Genomic DNA, 14,697 nt, shown 5'->3' with positions numbered 1-14,697 from the left:
GCCCCTCCTGCCCGCGGAAGCCAGGGCAGCTCCGGGCTCAGGACCCGCTCCGGCGGCTCTGGCCGCGGCAGCAGCCCCTTTAGCAATGACCGGCACCAGGGACTTTGGCCCGTCCCTCTGCTATGCCCATCAGAGCTCGGGCTTCCAGCGCAGCGCCGCGGGCAGCGGCAGCACACCCACGGGGAGCTCGCCGCGCTCCGCGCCGCCCACCCGGGGAGCTCCCCCAGCCGCACGGCACGGCGGCCTCGGCCAGGGAAATTAGCTGTGCCCGGCCAAAACACCGCACGCTGATGAGAGCAGGGAGAAGGGGAGCCGCGGCGCTGCCCGCCGCGCGGCACCGCGGCCATGCTGCGCCCCCCGAGCGCGGCCGCGGCGCCGCGGGGCCTTTGTGCGCCCCCCGCCCGGACCGGGACCCCGCGGCGCCGCCCCCGCCAACCCTCCCGGCGGCGGAACCGACCGGCTCCGGCAGCACGGACTCACCCGCTGGGCCGGCGCGACGGGGCGGGACGGAGCCGTAGGAAGCTGGCGGCGCGGGCCGTGCTGCGGCGCTGCCCCGCTCGGGCCGGCGGGGCCGGGGGCGGCCGCGGGCGGCGGCGGCTCCGCTGACAAAGGAGCGCGGGCGGGGCAGCGCCCGCACCGGCAATGGCCGAGCGTCACATCCGCCCGCCGCCCCGGCCAGCGCCCCCTGCCGGCGCCGCGGGGACACGGCGGGCGCGGGCTCTGGCTGGCGTCAGGTTTGGGCTCGGGCTCGGGCTCGGGCTCGGGTTCCGTTTCGGATTTCGGCTCCGGTTCGGGCTCGGGTAACGGAAAGCCGGTCCCGAGCAGCGGAACGAGGCACAGAAGCATCCCGGGACGGTGGGCGGCCCTCAGGGCCTGGGTCCCGGCTGGGCCGGGCCTGCAGAGCCCACGGGGTCACTGGTGCCGCTCCTGAGCTCGGGGCACAGCAGCTCTTACATTATGACGTGATGGATCAAGGACATGACACCCTACATTTTAAATAAGTCCAAACGATCCTGAACAGACCGAGTGAGAAATTCACATGAGAAATTCACAAATACGATTGACAGAACAGACCGAGTGAGAAATTCACATGAGAAATTCACAAATACGATTGACCTGATGCTCCACGTACGTTCTACCCAGCCCCGTGGCCCAGGGTGTGTGCCCCAGCACTGCTCTGTGCCTCCCCAGGGCCGTGGGGGATGCCAGAGCCCCGGGAGAAACTGGGAGGCTCTGGGACGCTCTGGGGAGGCTCTGGGAGTCTCTGGGAAGCCCCACAGCCCAGCGGTCAGACCGGGTGGCCCCATTCTCTCAGCTGTTAGGTTCCCTCCGGGTCACGGTGCCGAGCCTCAGCCTGCCTGTGCCCCAGGCCAGGCCATGTTCCTGCACACTGCTGCATGCTCATGAGGCTGCAGGCTGCAGCACCCACAGCAGCCAGCACTGGCCTCCTCCTGGCCAGGCCCCGGGGGCTGCACAGGGACAGCACAGGCGCTGTGCCAGGGATGGCAGCGAGCCCCGAGACTGCCCGAGCCCCCCTCGTGCAGCTGGGAGGCCCAGGCACGGGTCTCCTTAGGAGAGAGCGCTCCAAAGTCTTTCAGGGAGGTGTGGAGTGCCATCCCTGGAGGTGCTACAGGTGCGGCTGGATGTGGCACTCAGTGCTCTGGTCAGAGTGACAAGGTGGGCATTGGGCACAGTCAGACTCAGTGATCTCAGAGGTCTTTTCCAACCTGACTCAGTGTGATTCTGCTCCCGTGTCACAAGGACACGGCTGTGCTTTTCCTCCACACAGGCGGCGCTTCCCAAGCAGCAGAATGAACATCTGCAAGACTGCAGGTGAGGAGCTCAGAGGGGTGGAACAGGAGCCCTGGAGACATGGCACAGTCAGGCTGGCACAGCATGGTGCCAGGGCAGGAGGCGAATGCTCATTCCCTTGGGAAAAGGCAGGTGGACAGAAGGTTTGGAAAGTGCTCCCAATGAAGCTCCTTTGTGCATACAGCCCATTTATGCACAGCCCTCCAAACAGGGCCAGGATTTGACTCACTATGAGTAATAGGAATGTTTTAAACAGAGAAAAGAATACTAATTCCCTTAAAAATACAAATAGGTCTACATTTGGCTCAGCAGCACAAGGCCAGTGATTTTCCACAGTGTACTGCCAAGTAGCTGAATGTGACATTCAAGTAGCTCAAGTGTAGGTGTTTCTCGGGAGAAAATACAGTTCTAACGAGGACCATTTTCCAAAAGAGAAGACTAAAGATTGGGTATCTAATACAGCTTTTCAAAATTTAACCAAACAGCTACATTTCCAGAAGTGCCAAGTTTCCCTCGAGGCCCCACAGGTGGTGTTGGCAGCCAACACTTCTGAACACCCACCTGCTTATTTGCAGCCTGGAGCACTTTAGACAGTGGTAGCCCGTGTGGTTATCCGAGCTCCCAGGAAAGGGTGACACTGCTGGGCTGAGAGCCACCCCTCACTAAAGCCTGCGGGGCTCCCAGGAGACACGAGGAGCCGCATGGGTTAGGAGCACTTTGCATGGAAAAGTTTCTGCTTTACATCTGGTAGAAGAATATGAATTTTGGAACCTGTCATTGAGTAACCCACGCATGGCTCACCAAGGGACAGCTGTTGCTAAGTGCTCATTCACAGCCATGAGGGGAACCAGTGCTGGGAACTGGAATTAGGCAGCTCCTGCCCACAGCCTCCTGTAGCTGGATCACGTACAGTTTACATGCCACTGACTTCTAATTAATAGTGAAGCAGAGGGAATAATTAAGTTACTGAAGAAATCTCAGCATCAGGGGTATTTTTCTATAAACAGGGCTATTTTTCTGTTCCTTTGAATGCCACTTCTTATTTATCATCATACACATCCTTACAAATAAATTTGCTTTACAAACACTGCAGGGTTTTTCAATTATCTTTTTTATAGGTAACATGATTGTTGATAGGAAAATCCAGCTGTAAGTAGAATTTTATCTGTAATAATGTTATTTGGAGAGAAAACCAGGGCTGCAGTCTGAGAGGGATATCATGACAAAGTGTTTGGGTTAGTGGCTGGCAGTGCCATCTCAGAGTCACAAGTGCCAGTTCTGAGATGTGGGGAGGATCACAGGGCTGTCTCCGTGCCTCAGGTGCTGTGCTGGCACAGTGAGGGTGGTAAAGCATCTGGCTTGTCAGGTATTTTTCAGTCCCCCAAGGAAAGGGGGAGTGGATCTGATGGGGGTATTCATACACAGCCGACTTTGCACAGCTTTGCAAGGAGCAGAGTGTGGCTAAACTTGGGGTCTTCCAGTTCCCAGCAGGAGAACCTCGTGTGCTTTTTCCATGCTGGGGAACAGTCTGGAACTTCTTCCTGGACAGTGTTTGCATTAATTGGGTGTAATAATGGCATGTCCATGTGAAAGGAGCACTGTGGGCACAAATTGCCACCCACAGACACCAGAATAAACACATTAATGTTATGCAAATACCGTGGTCTTCAGAAGTCTGTGGGCCCCAGAACACAGCGCACACAGAGCACACCTTGAGCTGTGGGGCAGGTTCACCCTGTCATCCTTCCACACAGAAAACCCTCCCAAGACAGCAAGAATAGCAAAATCAGGCTTCTTTGTTTTGAAACAATTTCCATGGTAACTTGAACTGCCTTGGTTCTTCATAAATTCTGCCTCTCTCTGGAGCAGCTGGGATTTCAAATCAGACCACTTTGCAATGCTCTGGGAGTGTAGAAACAGCTCACACAGCTGAAAGATGCCATGGAGGAAATGTTTCAAAGAGGGGGCTGCTGGACTCCAGTCCAGGCCCCTCATTTGGTAAAACCATCCTGCTCTGGCCTGCCTTTCCAGCTCTGCTGAGCAGTGAGCACTGCCCCAGACCAACAGAGGCAGAGCTGGGGTCCGGCCCAGCCAGCAGCACCACACCTGGGGACAGACTGAGCCCAACGGCAAAAAAACACCTCTAACAAACACTGTTATTCCTTCTAAAATACACAGTAAAATACAATTTAGCTGCAGCACACAAAATGAGGCTGTGCATGACAAAGCCAGCCTGATAATTGCCTTCAGAGCTGCTGAGGTTTTTAACTCTTTAGCATTATTAACATCAGCACATAAAGACTTTCCTTATATGCTTGAGGTGAGCTGTGGTATAGAAATAATAATCCAGGTGACCTTCCAAGCTGCTGCTTGTCATGAATTATTTTCTTCTGCCTTGAGGAAATTTCTAAATATATATCTGTATATATGCATGCAAACAAGCAAACCTGGCAGTTGCAGCGTAGAGAAGTTGCATCACCGCCCCCCCCCAGCGCAGCAACTGGCCCGAGCACAGCTGCTGAGAAAACCCCAGGAAGCACTCGGGTTTGAAATCAAAGAGCTTGTTCTAATATTTAGCTGTGATGAATGTGACTGGGAGTGCATGTATTTCATCAGGCGTCTGTGAGTCAGGCGTGTGAGTCACAGACGGAGCCGCGCCGGGGCTGCCGGAGCAGCCGGTGAGGCCTGTCCCAGCCGCTCCACGGCATGCAGGGCTCCCACCGGCTCCCCAGGGCACTCCGGGGCGTGAGGGCAGCACCGGGACACGCCTGCTGTCCCAGCCGCTCCACGGCATGCAGGGCTCCCACCGGCTCCCCAGGGCACTCCGGGGCGTGAGGGCAGCACCGGCACATGCCTGCTGTCCAACAGCTCCCACCGACTGCCCGGGACACTCGGGGTGTGAGGGCAGCACCGGGACACGCCTGCTGTCCCAGCCGCTCCACGGCATGCACGGCTCCCATCGACTGCCCGGGACACTCGGGGCGTGAGGGCAGCACCGGGACACGCCTGCTGTCCAGCAGCTCCACGGCTCCCACCGACTGCCCGGGACACTCCGGGGCGTGAGGGCAGCACCGGGACACGCCTGCTGTCCAACAGCTCCCACCGGCTCCCCAGGGCACTCCGGGGCGTGAGGGCAGCACCGGGACATGCCTGCTGTCCAAGCAGCTCCCACCGGCTCCCCGGGACACTCCGAGGTGTGAGGGCAGCACCGGGACACGCCTGCTGTCCAACAGCTCCCATCGACTGCCCAGGGCACTCCGGGGTGTGAGGGCAGCACCGGCACACGCCTGCTGTCCAACAGCTCCCACCGGGTCCCCAGGGCACTCCGGGGCGTGAGGGCAGCACTGGGACATGCCTGCTGTCCAACAGCTCCCACCGGCTCCCCAGGGCACTCCGGGGTGTGAGGGCAGCACCGGGACATGCCTGCTGTCCCAGCAGCTCCAGAGAAGGCCTCAGCCCAAACACCTTCCACAGTTCTCCTTTTTCAGGTCCTTACCTCGTGTGCATCTTTACATCACAAACCCCATGGACTTGGGGGCATTGGGGAGCCAGGTGCAATTCAGCACAGCGAGGAGAACCCAGCTCCAAGTAATTAACAATAATGTATAATTGCTACCAATTTGGTTTTACACAAATTACACAGTATTATTAAATTAAGCAGACCATGTTCTTGCATCTGAGCATTAGCAGCATAACTCATTTTCATGCCATTTTTTAAAATAGCACTGGTAATTAGTCCTGTGCTTTCCAAGCCCATCACATGCAGTGCTTTGTTTTCAGCAAAACACCCACCAAAAAGTGCTCGAGTTCTCTAATTGCAAAGATTCACTTCACAAGGCTGCGCAGTTCATTTCTGCTCTGGGTGTTATTCAGGAACAGCCAACTGGAATTTATTGAAATTACGCTGAAACATAAACGATGAAAACTATTCCTCAGCTGAGGGGGGGAGCCTTTGCAGGCCGAAGCTCTGCCCATGGGAGCTCTGCCCCCGGAGTCACCGGGCGCGGGGGATCAGGGTGGAAGTGCCGGCAAGCTCATTTCCGTGTCACACGCCCAACGCGGGATCGGAGGGGCTGTGCCCTGCGCCACCGTGGCGGACCTGGGGCCTGGTGACTCCCTTGGGTGCTCCCTGCCCCAGCTCGGTGCCCCTCTGGCTGCCCTGCCCGGTGCGTGCCCATCACGCTGAGCACTGCACCAGCAGTCCCTTTTCCATGGGGGCACGGCAGCCAGGCTGCCCCGTGCCCTCTCCTGCCCACAGTGGGTGTCCCAGCGCCAGCCCTGTGTCCCGCCGGCCCCGGCGGCGCGCTCGCCCCCTCTCCTTCTGCTTGGCTGGGAAGGAGCTTTTTTTGGCCTCTGCTTCTGTCATCTGGCATTTAAATGTAACGAGAGCTCTCGTTGCTAACATTTATAGCAGCAAAATATTTAAGTTCCAGGGCTTGTAACACATGTTGTTCGTGTCCCCTTGCCAGCCCCAGCTGCAGGCTCCCCAAGCCTTTCCTGGCTCGTTCGGGGCCGTCCCCGGCTCGGGGGCGGCCGGCAGCGGCAGCGGCAGCGGCACATCCCGCTGGGCTCCGGGAGCGCTCCGGCGCTGGCTGCACCCCGAGTGCCGGCACACCAAGGGCCGGGGAGAGTTTGTCGGACTGGCCCATGTGGTGGAGAGGAGGAGAGAGAAGGACAGGGCTCAGCCACCAGCCCGCCACGGCTCCAGCCACCGGCAGCAGCTGAGGGTGGTTCCGAGTGCCCGGTTCGGTCCCGCCTGTGCTCCTGCCGCTGCCTCCACAGCCCCGGCTGCCAGCCCACAGAACCGGCCCGAGGGGAGAGGTGGCGAGCAGGCACAGCGCACCGTGCCCGCACGGGGCCCGTCCCTCGCCGCCTCCTCGGAGCTGCGATGCCGGGGGGCTCCTGCTCCCAGCAGGGAGAAGGGCGAGGGGCCTCGGGAGCAGAAAGCCCCAGCCCCACAGCTATCCAATAAAGATGTTCCTGGCTTGTGAGGAAGCCTAAAGCACCTTCAGCGGTTACCAAGGACTCTCTTCCTCCTGCTCCTGTTCTATCTGCCCTTTGCCAGGGTAACCTCATGGAGCTGGTTTGATCCACCTGCACCAGGGCACAGCAGAAGGACAGCTGTGGCTCCCAGCCTGGCCCCAGTGGCTTAGGGTCATCCCAAAGCCATAAGTCCTGGACACTCTGGACACCTCAGGGACTGTGCAGAACAAGAGATGCTTCTGACCCTCAGGGCCACAGCAAGCAGCCTGAGATGCTGACACCAAAGGCTCAGACAATACAGAAAAAAATCCCATTTTTTAGCCTGCAGATTTTTGAGCCAGTCTTCAGATCTCACTCCCTGAGGTTGAACCAAGGGGGACCTCACCTCTGCAGGAGCAAAGCAGGGGCCAGCAGCCATCTCAGCCACCAGCATCTTCATCTTCCACTTGTCTCTCAAGACTCCCCATCTCATGTGGGGTCAGGAGGGTCTCATCACCTGCACCTCTCTGTGACAGGCTGCTTCTGCTTGGAGACAGTGGCCAGGTTCTGAGCTGGAAAACCATACTGAGTACTTTGGAGCAGCCTTGACATGTGCTTTTCCATCCTGAGAGCAGACACAGGGGACAAGAATGAGCTGCAGATCCAGGAAGGAGGCACTGGATGCATGGTCTCAGCCTGACACCTTCCAGCACAGACCAGGACTGATGCCTCCACAGCCCAAGGAGTGGGGTCAGAGCAGCTGATAGGGAGGACAGGCTGAGGGCAGCAGCCGTAGTGAGCACGGTTCTCAGCATTTTGTTCTCCTAAAGCCAGGCATCAAGTTTATTTTCCTCTCCAGTAGCGATTAAGAGGCTGATTAAGGGAAGACAAGTATTTCATCGTCTGACTCAGGACAGGGAACTGAAGACTGCTCACTGTGATGCTTCTGGACAGCTGGAAAGGGACAGGGGGAGAATGTCTGTCCATACTGGAAGTGACCGAAATAACGCAGCAGTGTATCAGAGGGCAGACAGCCCAGCACAGTCAGTGTGCCATGAGATGCACTGTTGTATTTAAATAAACACTTTGGGAGGGCCCAGATTTCTTCAGCTTTTCTGAGACTGGCACAGCCGAAGGTGCAGCCTGGCTCGTGCCCTCCTCCCCGGGTGAGCCCAGTGCGATCCAGCTGGCTGCTGGCCTGCAGGTCCTGTCTGGGAGCGCAGCTCTCCTGTGGGGTAAGCTATGGCTGGAATGTGGTGTGGCACATAGCAGGGTGCTGCTGCCACAGCTCAGCTCCAGAGCACAGGGAGAGCTGGCTGAGGGCATGGGAAGCAGGGACATGTCTGTGTACACATTTCCAGGAATGGGGCAGCCACAGCTTCTCTGGGCACCCTGTGCCAGGGCCTCGCCACCCTCACAGCCAAGAACTTCTTCCTAATCTCTAATCTGAATCTCTCTTTCTCCTCTTTTAGTTTACACCTTGTCCTATCACAACAGGCGCTGCTAAAAGTTTGTCCCCAGCTCTCTTGAAGCCCATTTGGGCCCTGCCAGGGGCTCTGAGCTCTGCCTGGAGCCTTCCCTTCTCCAGGGGAACATTCCCAGCTCTGCCAGCCTGGCCCCAGAGCAGAGGGGCTCCAGCCCTGGAGCAGCTCCTGGCTCCTCTGCGCTCTGTCCTGCAGCTCCAGGTCCATCCTGTGCTGTGCCCAGCGCTGGGGCTGCTCTGCAGTGGGCTCTCACCTGAGCACAGGGGCAGGGGTGCAGAATCCCCCCCTCCCCTGCTGCCCACACTGGGACCAGCCCAGGACGCCGGGGCTCTCAGGGTGCCAGCGCACGTGTGCAGCCTCTGGCCGCCCCTCGCGTTCCCTGGGGTTTCGCTGGCTGTAACTGAGCGAGCAGCGCCCTCCGCCCTGCGAGGCTCCAGCCGCTGCGCGCCTCTGCACAGCTGGCAGGGGCTGCTCGAGGGCTGCCGGCGCTCTGCCTCTGGGAGGAGTTTGCAATGACGCCACCAAACAGAAAAGGGGAAAGGAATTCTGACTGTGCCCGCTGCATGGAGAAACGTTTCCACACAAGGTGGCACCTGTCTCCTTCCTTCCAGTCTCGAGCCGGGGATGCTCAAAGGCGCCTGGAAATATTCTCTGAAAATTAACTCCCGGTAATCGGGATGCAGAATCCGTCATTAATTCTCTCCTTAGCCATCGCTTTTCGCTGGGCACTCAGGCAGGCACTGCAGGAACTGCTGCCCGTCAGCGCTGGGGCTGGGCAGCAGGGAGCGGGCAGCAGGGATGGGGTGGCAGCAGGGAGCGGGCAGCAGGGATGGGGCGGCAGCAGGGAACGGGCAGCAGGGAGCGGGCAGCAGGGATGGGGCGGCAGCAGGGATGGGGCGGCAGCAGGGAACGGGCAGCAGGGATGGGGCGGCAGCAGGGATGGGGTGGCAGCAGGGATGGGGCGGCAGCAGGGATGGGGCGGCAGCAGGGATGGGGTGGCAGCAGGGATGGGGCGGCAGCAGGGATGGGGTGGCAGCAGGGATGGGGCGGCAGCAGGGATGGGGCGGCAGCAGGGATGGGGCGGCAGCAGCTGCCTCCACTCCGAGTGCCCGGCTCTGGGACACACGGACAGACATCCACCCGGAGCCTGCCGGCACCAGGAGGGGCCTGGGAGCTGCAGGGGATCCCTGCCCGGCCCCACGTGCAGCACTGCACATCCCACTGCAGATGGGCAGAGGTTTATGTGCTCCAGATCTGACAGGGATTAATGCGCTGTGCCCGTAATTTAAATCACAATTAAGGTATTTTAGAACAGCTCTTCCTACACTCTGCAGACCGGTGCAAACACTGCTGACATGAAGTGGTTTTGCATTCCCATGCAGGATGCTGAAGAGGCCTGCCTTGCCACTGCAGGGCTTTGCTTCTGATCCTGACCTTTCCACACAAGGAAAATGCACATTATTACAGCATATCAGAAATGCAGCGTAGCTAGAAAAGCTGTGGCATCGAGCAGTGAGGCAGTGCCACCCCTCGCAGGCTAAGGAAGGAGCTGGGCTGTCCTGCACAGAGCCCACTGGGCACCCACAGGAGCCTCAGCCCAGCGAGGGGCCCAGCACAGAGAGGCTCCTGCTGAGCATCTCCTCTGGCAGCACAGCCAGCCGTGCCATCCCACCCAGCCCTGCCCCACCGTGTGCACGCCTGAGCACGGTGCTTTTGAACCTCAAAAACCTTGGTGAAGCATGGAGGTGCCAGATCCCACACTTGCATCAAGGTCCTTGGTTCTCAGAGCTGCAGAGAAAGGCAGGGATCTGTCTTGAAGGCTGCAAAAGACCACTTTGATTTTCATGCAATTATTTTTAACCCCTATCATGCTTCTCCCACCTGTCTGCAGCCCCATGGTCTCTGCCTGCCCTGTGCTGGCCCAGTGCCTGGAGGCTCAGTCTCCCATGCTGGCAGAGCATGACAGCAGGTCAGGGAGAGGTGCAGAGCAAACTCTCCCTCTCCAGCCTTCCTGGAGGAGAAGAAAGGACATGGGGACAAAAAATATGATAATCACAGGGAAAAGGAAAGGAATCATTTGAAAAAGGGAAAAAAATAACAGACTTCAAGCCTTCTTGGTTTACCTGGGTGCAGGGAAGAGGGAGGAAAAGCAGGGGTGGTTTTGCTGGGGTCTTCCATGTATCTCCACAGGGCACTGAAATGCAGAGCTAGCACCAGCAGAATTAAGTGCCTCCTCTTTCTTCCCTTTAGCTGTTTCCATCACAATAAAGTTGGATAAAGTAGGGTCTGGATGCTTCATTTTGAAATAGTGGGGCCAGTGTAAGTTTGCCCTTGCATGGAAGCCCCTAATCCCCCATGGAGTGCAGGACAGTGTCTGAACAGCCGTGCTCAGCGGGCTCAGGTCCTGGCAAATCCAGCACGTGAGGTGATGCAGCAGCTGCCACCGACACACCACAGTGCCAGGGCTGAGGACCACGTCCTGCATGCTCCAGCCCTGCACAGCTGTGGGCACTCCATCCGTGCGGGGCACACAGCAAGGAGGGCAGCTTGGGGGGCACAGCGCTGGGGCTCAGCCACCCAAGCCTCCACATGTTTCCTGATGGGAAATTGTTCCTTGTCCTGTTTCTGAGACATGATTTGGCTTGACAAGCAGCATGGCTTCATGAACTGTGCTCAGGCCTTGCCTCATTTGCCTTATTGTGGCCGAAATCTCCTCCCAGCCCTCCCTCCTGCCTGCACCCACAGGCACCAGCGGCTGCAACAGGCACCCACAAGCCCAAAGAGTGAAAGACAAAAAGATAAAAATACCCGTGCAAGAAAAATAAAAGAAAAAGGAAGAAAAAACCCAGGCACCATCTGGAGAGCAGAGAAGCACTGGGCAGGAAGGGAGCAAGCAGAGAGGCTGCAGGTTCTGACTCCATGTCTGCTCCCACCACAGCCGGTCTCTGGAGCCACAGCCCTGCTCTGTCACAGCCATCTGGGCATTTACACAAACCTCTGTGGCTACTCCCAGCAGGCAGGGGCTCACCCATCCCTGTGGGGTGGGAAGGGTTGGAGCAGCTCACCCACCCCTGCAGTGTGATGGGAACAAAAGGCAGCATGGAGGAAGGCAAGGGGGAACCTACCCCAGAGCACATGAGAGGTCCCTGGTGCCAAACTGCCCCACTGTTCATCTTCCTTCTCACCAATTTCATCCTGCCTGCAGGCACGAAAGGAACTCAGCCTTGGGAGAAGCAAGATGCCAGAAGCAACATTTCCTGCTGAAGTGGATCCATGTGGGGCCAGGGAAGGTGTCTGTGCAGGATGGGCAGCAGCAATCCATGTGGAGCCAGGCAGAGCTGGGACAGGACCCCTGCTCCTGCAGCAAGTCAGCAGCAAGACAGCACCAATGCCAGCCAGAAACTGGGTTTAAACCTAAGCAGAACCCTTTTCCTGAGGCGTGTGCAGGGCCAGCCTGGTGCTCCTTGAACCTGCAAGGGCAGACATGTGTGACACCTTGGTGTCCTCACCTCCTGGGCAGCCCAGCAGGGCAGGACGCCCAGAGCACGGGCACAGCCCCCCAGCTGTCCTGGGGCAGGGCAGGCAAATCCCTGCCTGTTCCCAGGGTGAATCCCACCTGCCATGGCAAGGCTGCAGAGAGGGAATGGTGGGAAGAGTGACTTGTCCTCAACTCTAAGGAACATTCCTGCAGGGGAGCAGCAGCACTCTCAGCCCCTCCTGTGGAGTGACAAGGGACTGGCAGATCAGCAGCTCCTGAATAAATCCTGAATAGCGACACAGGTCAGGCAGCTGATTTCTGCCTGAAATAAATGGCTTTGCGGTAGTGCTTCCCCTCAGGGGAAACATGTCCTGACAAGCTGCAGTTACTCCCGTGCCCCGAGGGTTTGTGGAGCCTGGTTCCTTTGGGGAGTGTTTTACTGTCTGCTCCCAATGCCAAGAGCAGCTTTATACCAATAATAAACAAGGCAAAACATGGAGCCAGAGCAAACTGCTGATAAAAATCCACATTTTGCTTTCCTGGCTCCACAGAACAGGCTGGGTAAGGAAATCTTTGTGCTGCTGGCACGTGGCCTTCCTCCTGTCAGGTAAAACATTCACGGTGCTTCTGCTGCTCTCTGATGCCGACTGCCAGCACTCATCACTACAGGAATGCACAGGATGTGCCTCGGACCGGACTGTGAATGTTCCCCAGCTCCCTGCTAATGCAGCAGAGCCGTGTGGCTGTATGAGCACAGGCCCACATGCCAATAGCCCCCTGCTATTGCAGCAGAGCTGTGTGGCTGTATGAGCACAGGCCCACATGCCAATGGCTCCCTGCTATTGCAGCAGAGCTATGAGGCTGTATGAGCACAGGCCCACATGCCAATGGCTCCCTGCTATTGCAGCAGAGCTGTGTGGCTGTATGAGCACAGGCCCACATGCCAATGGCTCCCTGCTAATGCAGCAGAGCTATGAGGCTGTATGAGCACAGGCCCACATGCCAATAGCTCCCTGCTATTGCAGCAGAGCTGTGTGGCTGTATGAGCACAGGCCCACATGCCAATAGCCCCCTGCTACTGCAGCAGAGCTGTGAGGCTGTATGAGCACAGGCCCACATGCCAACAGCTCCCTGCTATTGCAGCAGAGCTGTGTGGCTGTATGAGCACAGACCCACATGCCAATGGCTCCCTGCTATTGCAGCAGAGCCGTGTGGCTGTATGAGCACAGGCCCACATGCCAATAGCCCCCTGCTATTGCAGCAGAGCTGTGAGGCTGTATGAGCACAGGCCCACATGCCAATGGCTCCCTGCTATTGCAGCAGAGCTGTGAGGCTGTATGAGCACAGGCCCACATGCCAATGGCTCCCTGCTATTGCAGCAGAGCTGTGAGGCTGTATGAGCACAGGCCCACATGCCAATGGCTCCCTGCTATTGCAGCAGAGCTGTGTGGCTGTATGAGCACAGGCCACATGCCAATGGCTCCCTGCTATTGCAGCAGAGCTGTGAGGCTGTATGAGCACAGGCCCACATGCCAATGGCTCCCTGCTATTGCAGCAGAGCTGTGTGGCTGTATGAGCACAGGCCCACATGCCCTGCCGGCGGTGGAGGAGCTCACTCCCGCGACGGGCACCACCTGCTCCCCCTGGCCAGCCCGACCCGGCGGCCACAGACAGACAGGGCTGGGCTCCGGGCTCTGGAATACCTCATCCAGCAGCAGCTCCAGCAGCAGCACGGCGGGAGGGAAGGCAGAGCCGAGCCGAGCCGAGCGGGAGCTGCCGGGGCTCGGAGGGAGCGAGGCTGCAGAGCCTGGCAGGACACGGCGGGTGCGAGCTCCCTGCCGCGCACAGGCTGCCATCGCTGTCTGTTCTAAAATAGCATTTAACATGACAAGAGGTGTCGGATGGGCGCGGGGAGCGCTGGCTCTCCCCATCTCTTCCCTTGCCGAGAGCCTGTCTACACTGCCATATGTTATTCTGCCGTATACTTCATCGTGCTTTATTTGTCATCCTCTAGCACATATGGTAACAGCTCCATTGCCTGGCACTTGGAGAGGCTGGATTTAGCTCTGAATCAGGCACAAACAAACACTCACTTGGGGCAGTGCTCTTTGCTTCTCACCATCCCCACCTCCCCACAGGAAGAGAAACAGGCAGGCAGCTGAGCTAGATCAGCACTGCAGGTCTCTTTCAACTGAAAGCATTTTATTTTAGTATTTTATTCTATCCTAGTCCATTATTCTATTCTATTCTATTCTATTCTATTCTATTCTATTCTATTCTATTCTATTCTATTCTATTCTATTCTATTCTATTCATGTTATTCTATTCCATTCCATTCTGTTCTGCAGCCTCTGGCATGCAAAGCAGGAGAGGTAGAAAAAGAACAGCCACACTTCAGTTTGGGATTTACTGAAAGCCTCCCAAAGAAGAACAACCCTGGGAAAAATAATCACAGACACAGGAACCAAAGGTGAGGGACTGCTCATACTGGCCAGGCAGGGAGCTGACCTGAGCCAGACAGGCCCTGAAACTTGAATGGCCATGGTGATGGCTGCTGTCCCTTCTCTTCAACGTCACTTCTAGGAAGTCAAAAGCACAATCCAACAATTTCCCTTGGTGCAATCATGTTTACTTAAACAGAACACCCTGGCTCCTTTTACCTTGGGCACAGCAGGGACAAACACCATAGGAACATTGCTTGCCCACCAGTTCTCATCCTGACATTCCAGATAGAGCTGTGGCTCCAGGGGACTCTGTCCCTGCTCACTCAGCAGGAACACCCTCCAAAATCCAGCCCCTTTTGCCAGCTCAGGGGAGGGCCCTGCCTGGGACCGAGCACACCAGGGGCAGCGGCTGCAGCAGGGCAGGGCAGGGCTTTGCTGACCACCAGGCAGGGATATCCCAGCTGGCTGTGCTGCAACACTATTTCTCATAAGAAAATACTTAAGAATTTGTCCGTGT

At 57.7% G+C, this 14,697-nt stretch overlaps 1 protein-coding gene across 1 annotated transcript in view; it reads right to left on the bottom strand.

Moving 5' to 3' along the window:
- The window catches only part of ACVR1 (activin A receptor type 1), a 43,038-nt gene extending 42,425 nt beyond the window's left edge, over positions 1–613 (bottom strand). Inside the window, exon 1 of the mRNA XM_064718346.1 lies at positions 481–613. The gene's annotated coding sequence lies outside the window, so the exon portion shown is untranslated. The remainder of the gene's footprint in view (positions 1–480) is intronic.
- Positions 614–14,697: the final 14,084 nt, after the last annotated feature.

The sequence above is a fragment of the Zonotrichia leucophrys genome, chromosome 7 (genome assembly GCF_028769735.1).
Source record: "Zonotrichia leucophrys gambelii isolate GWCS_2022_RI chromosome 7, RI_Zleu_2.0, whole genome shotgun sequence".
Taxonomy (NCBI): Eukaryota; Metazoa; Chordata; class Aves; order Passeriformes; family Passerellidae; genus Zonotrichia; species Zonotrichia leucophrys.
The sequence above is the reverse complement of the archived record's forward strand: the minus strand, read 5'-3'. Positions and strand labels throughout refer to the sequence as shown.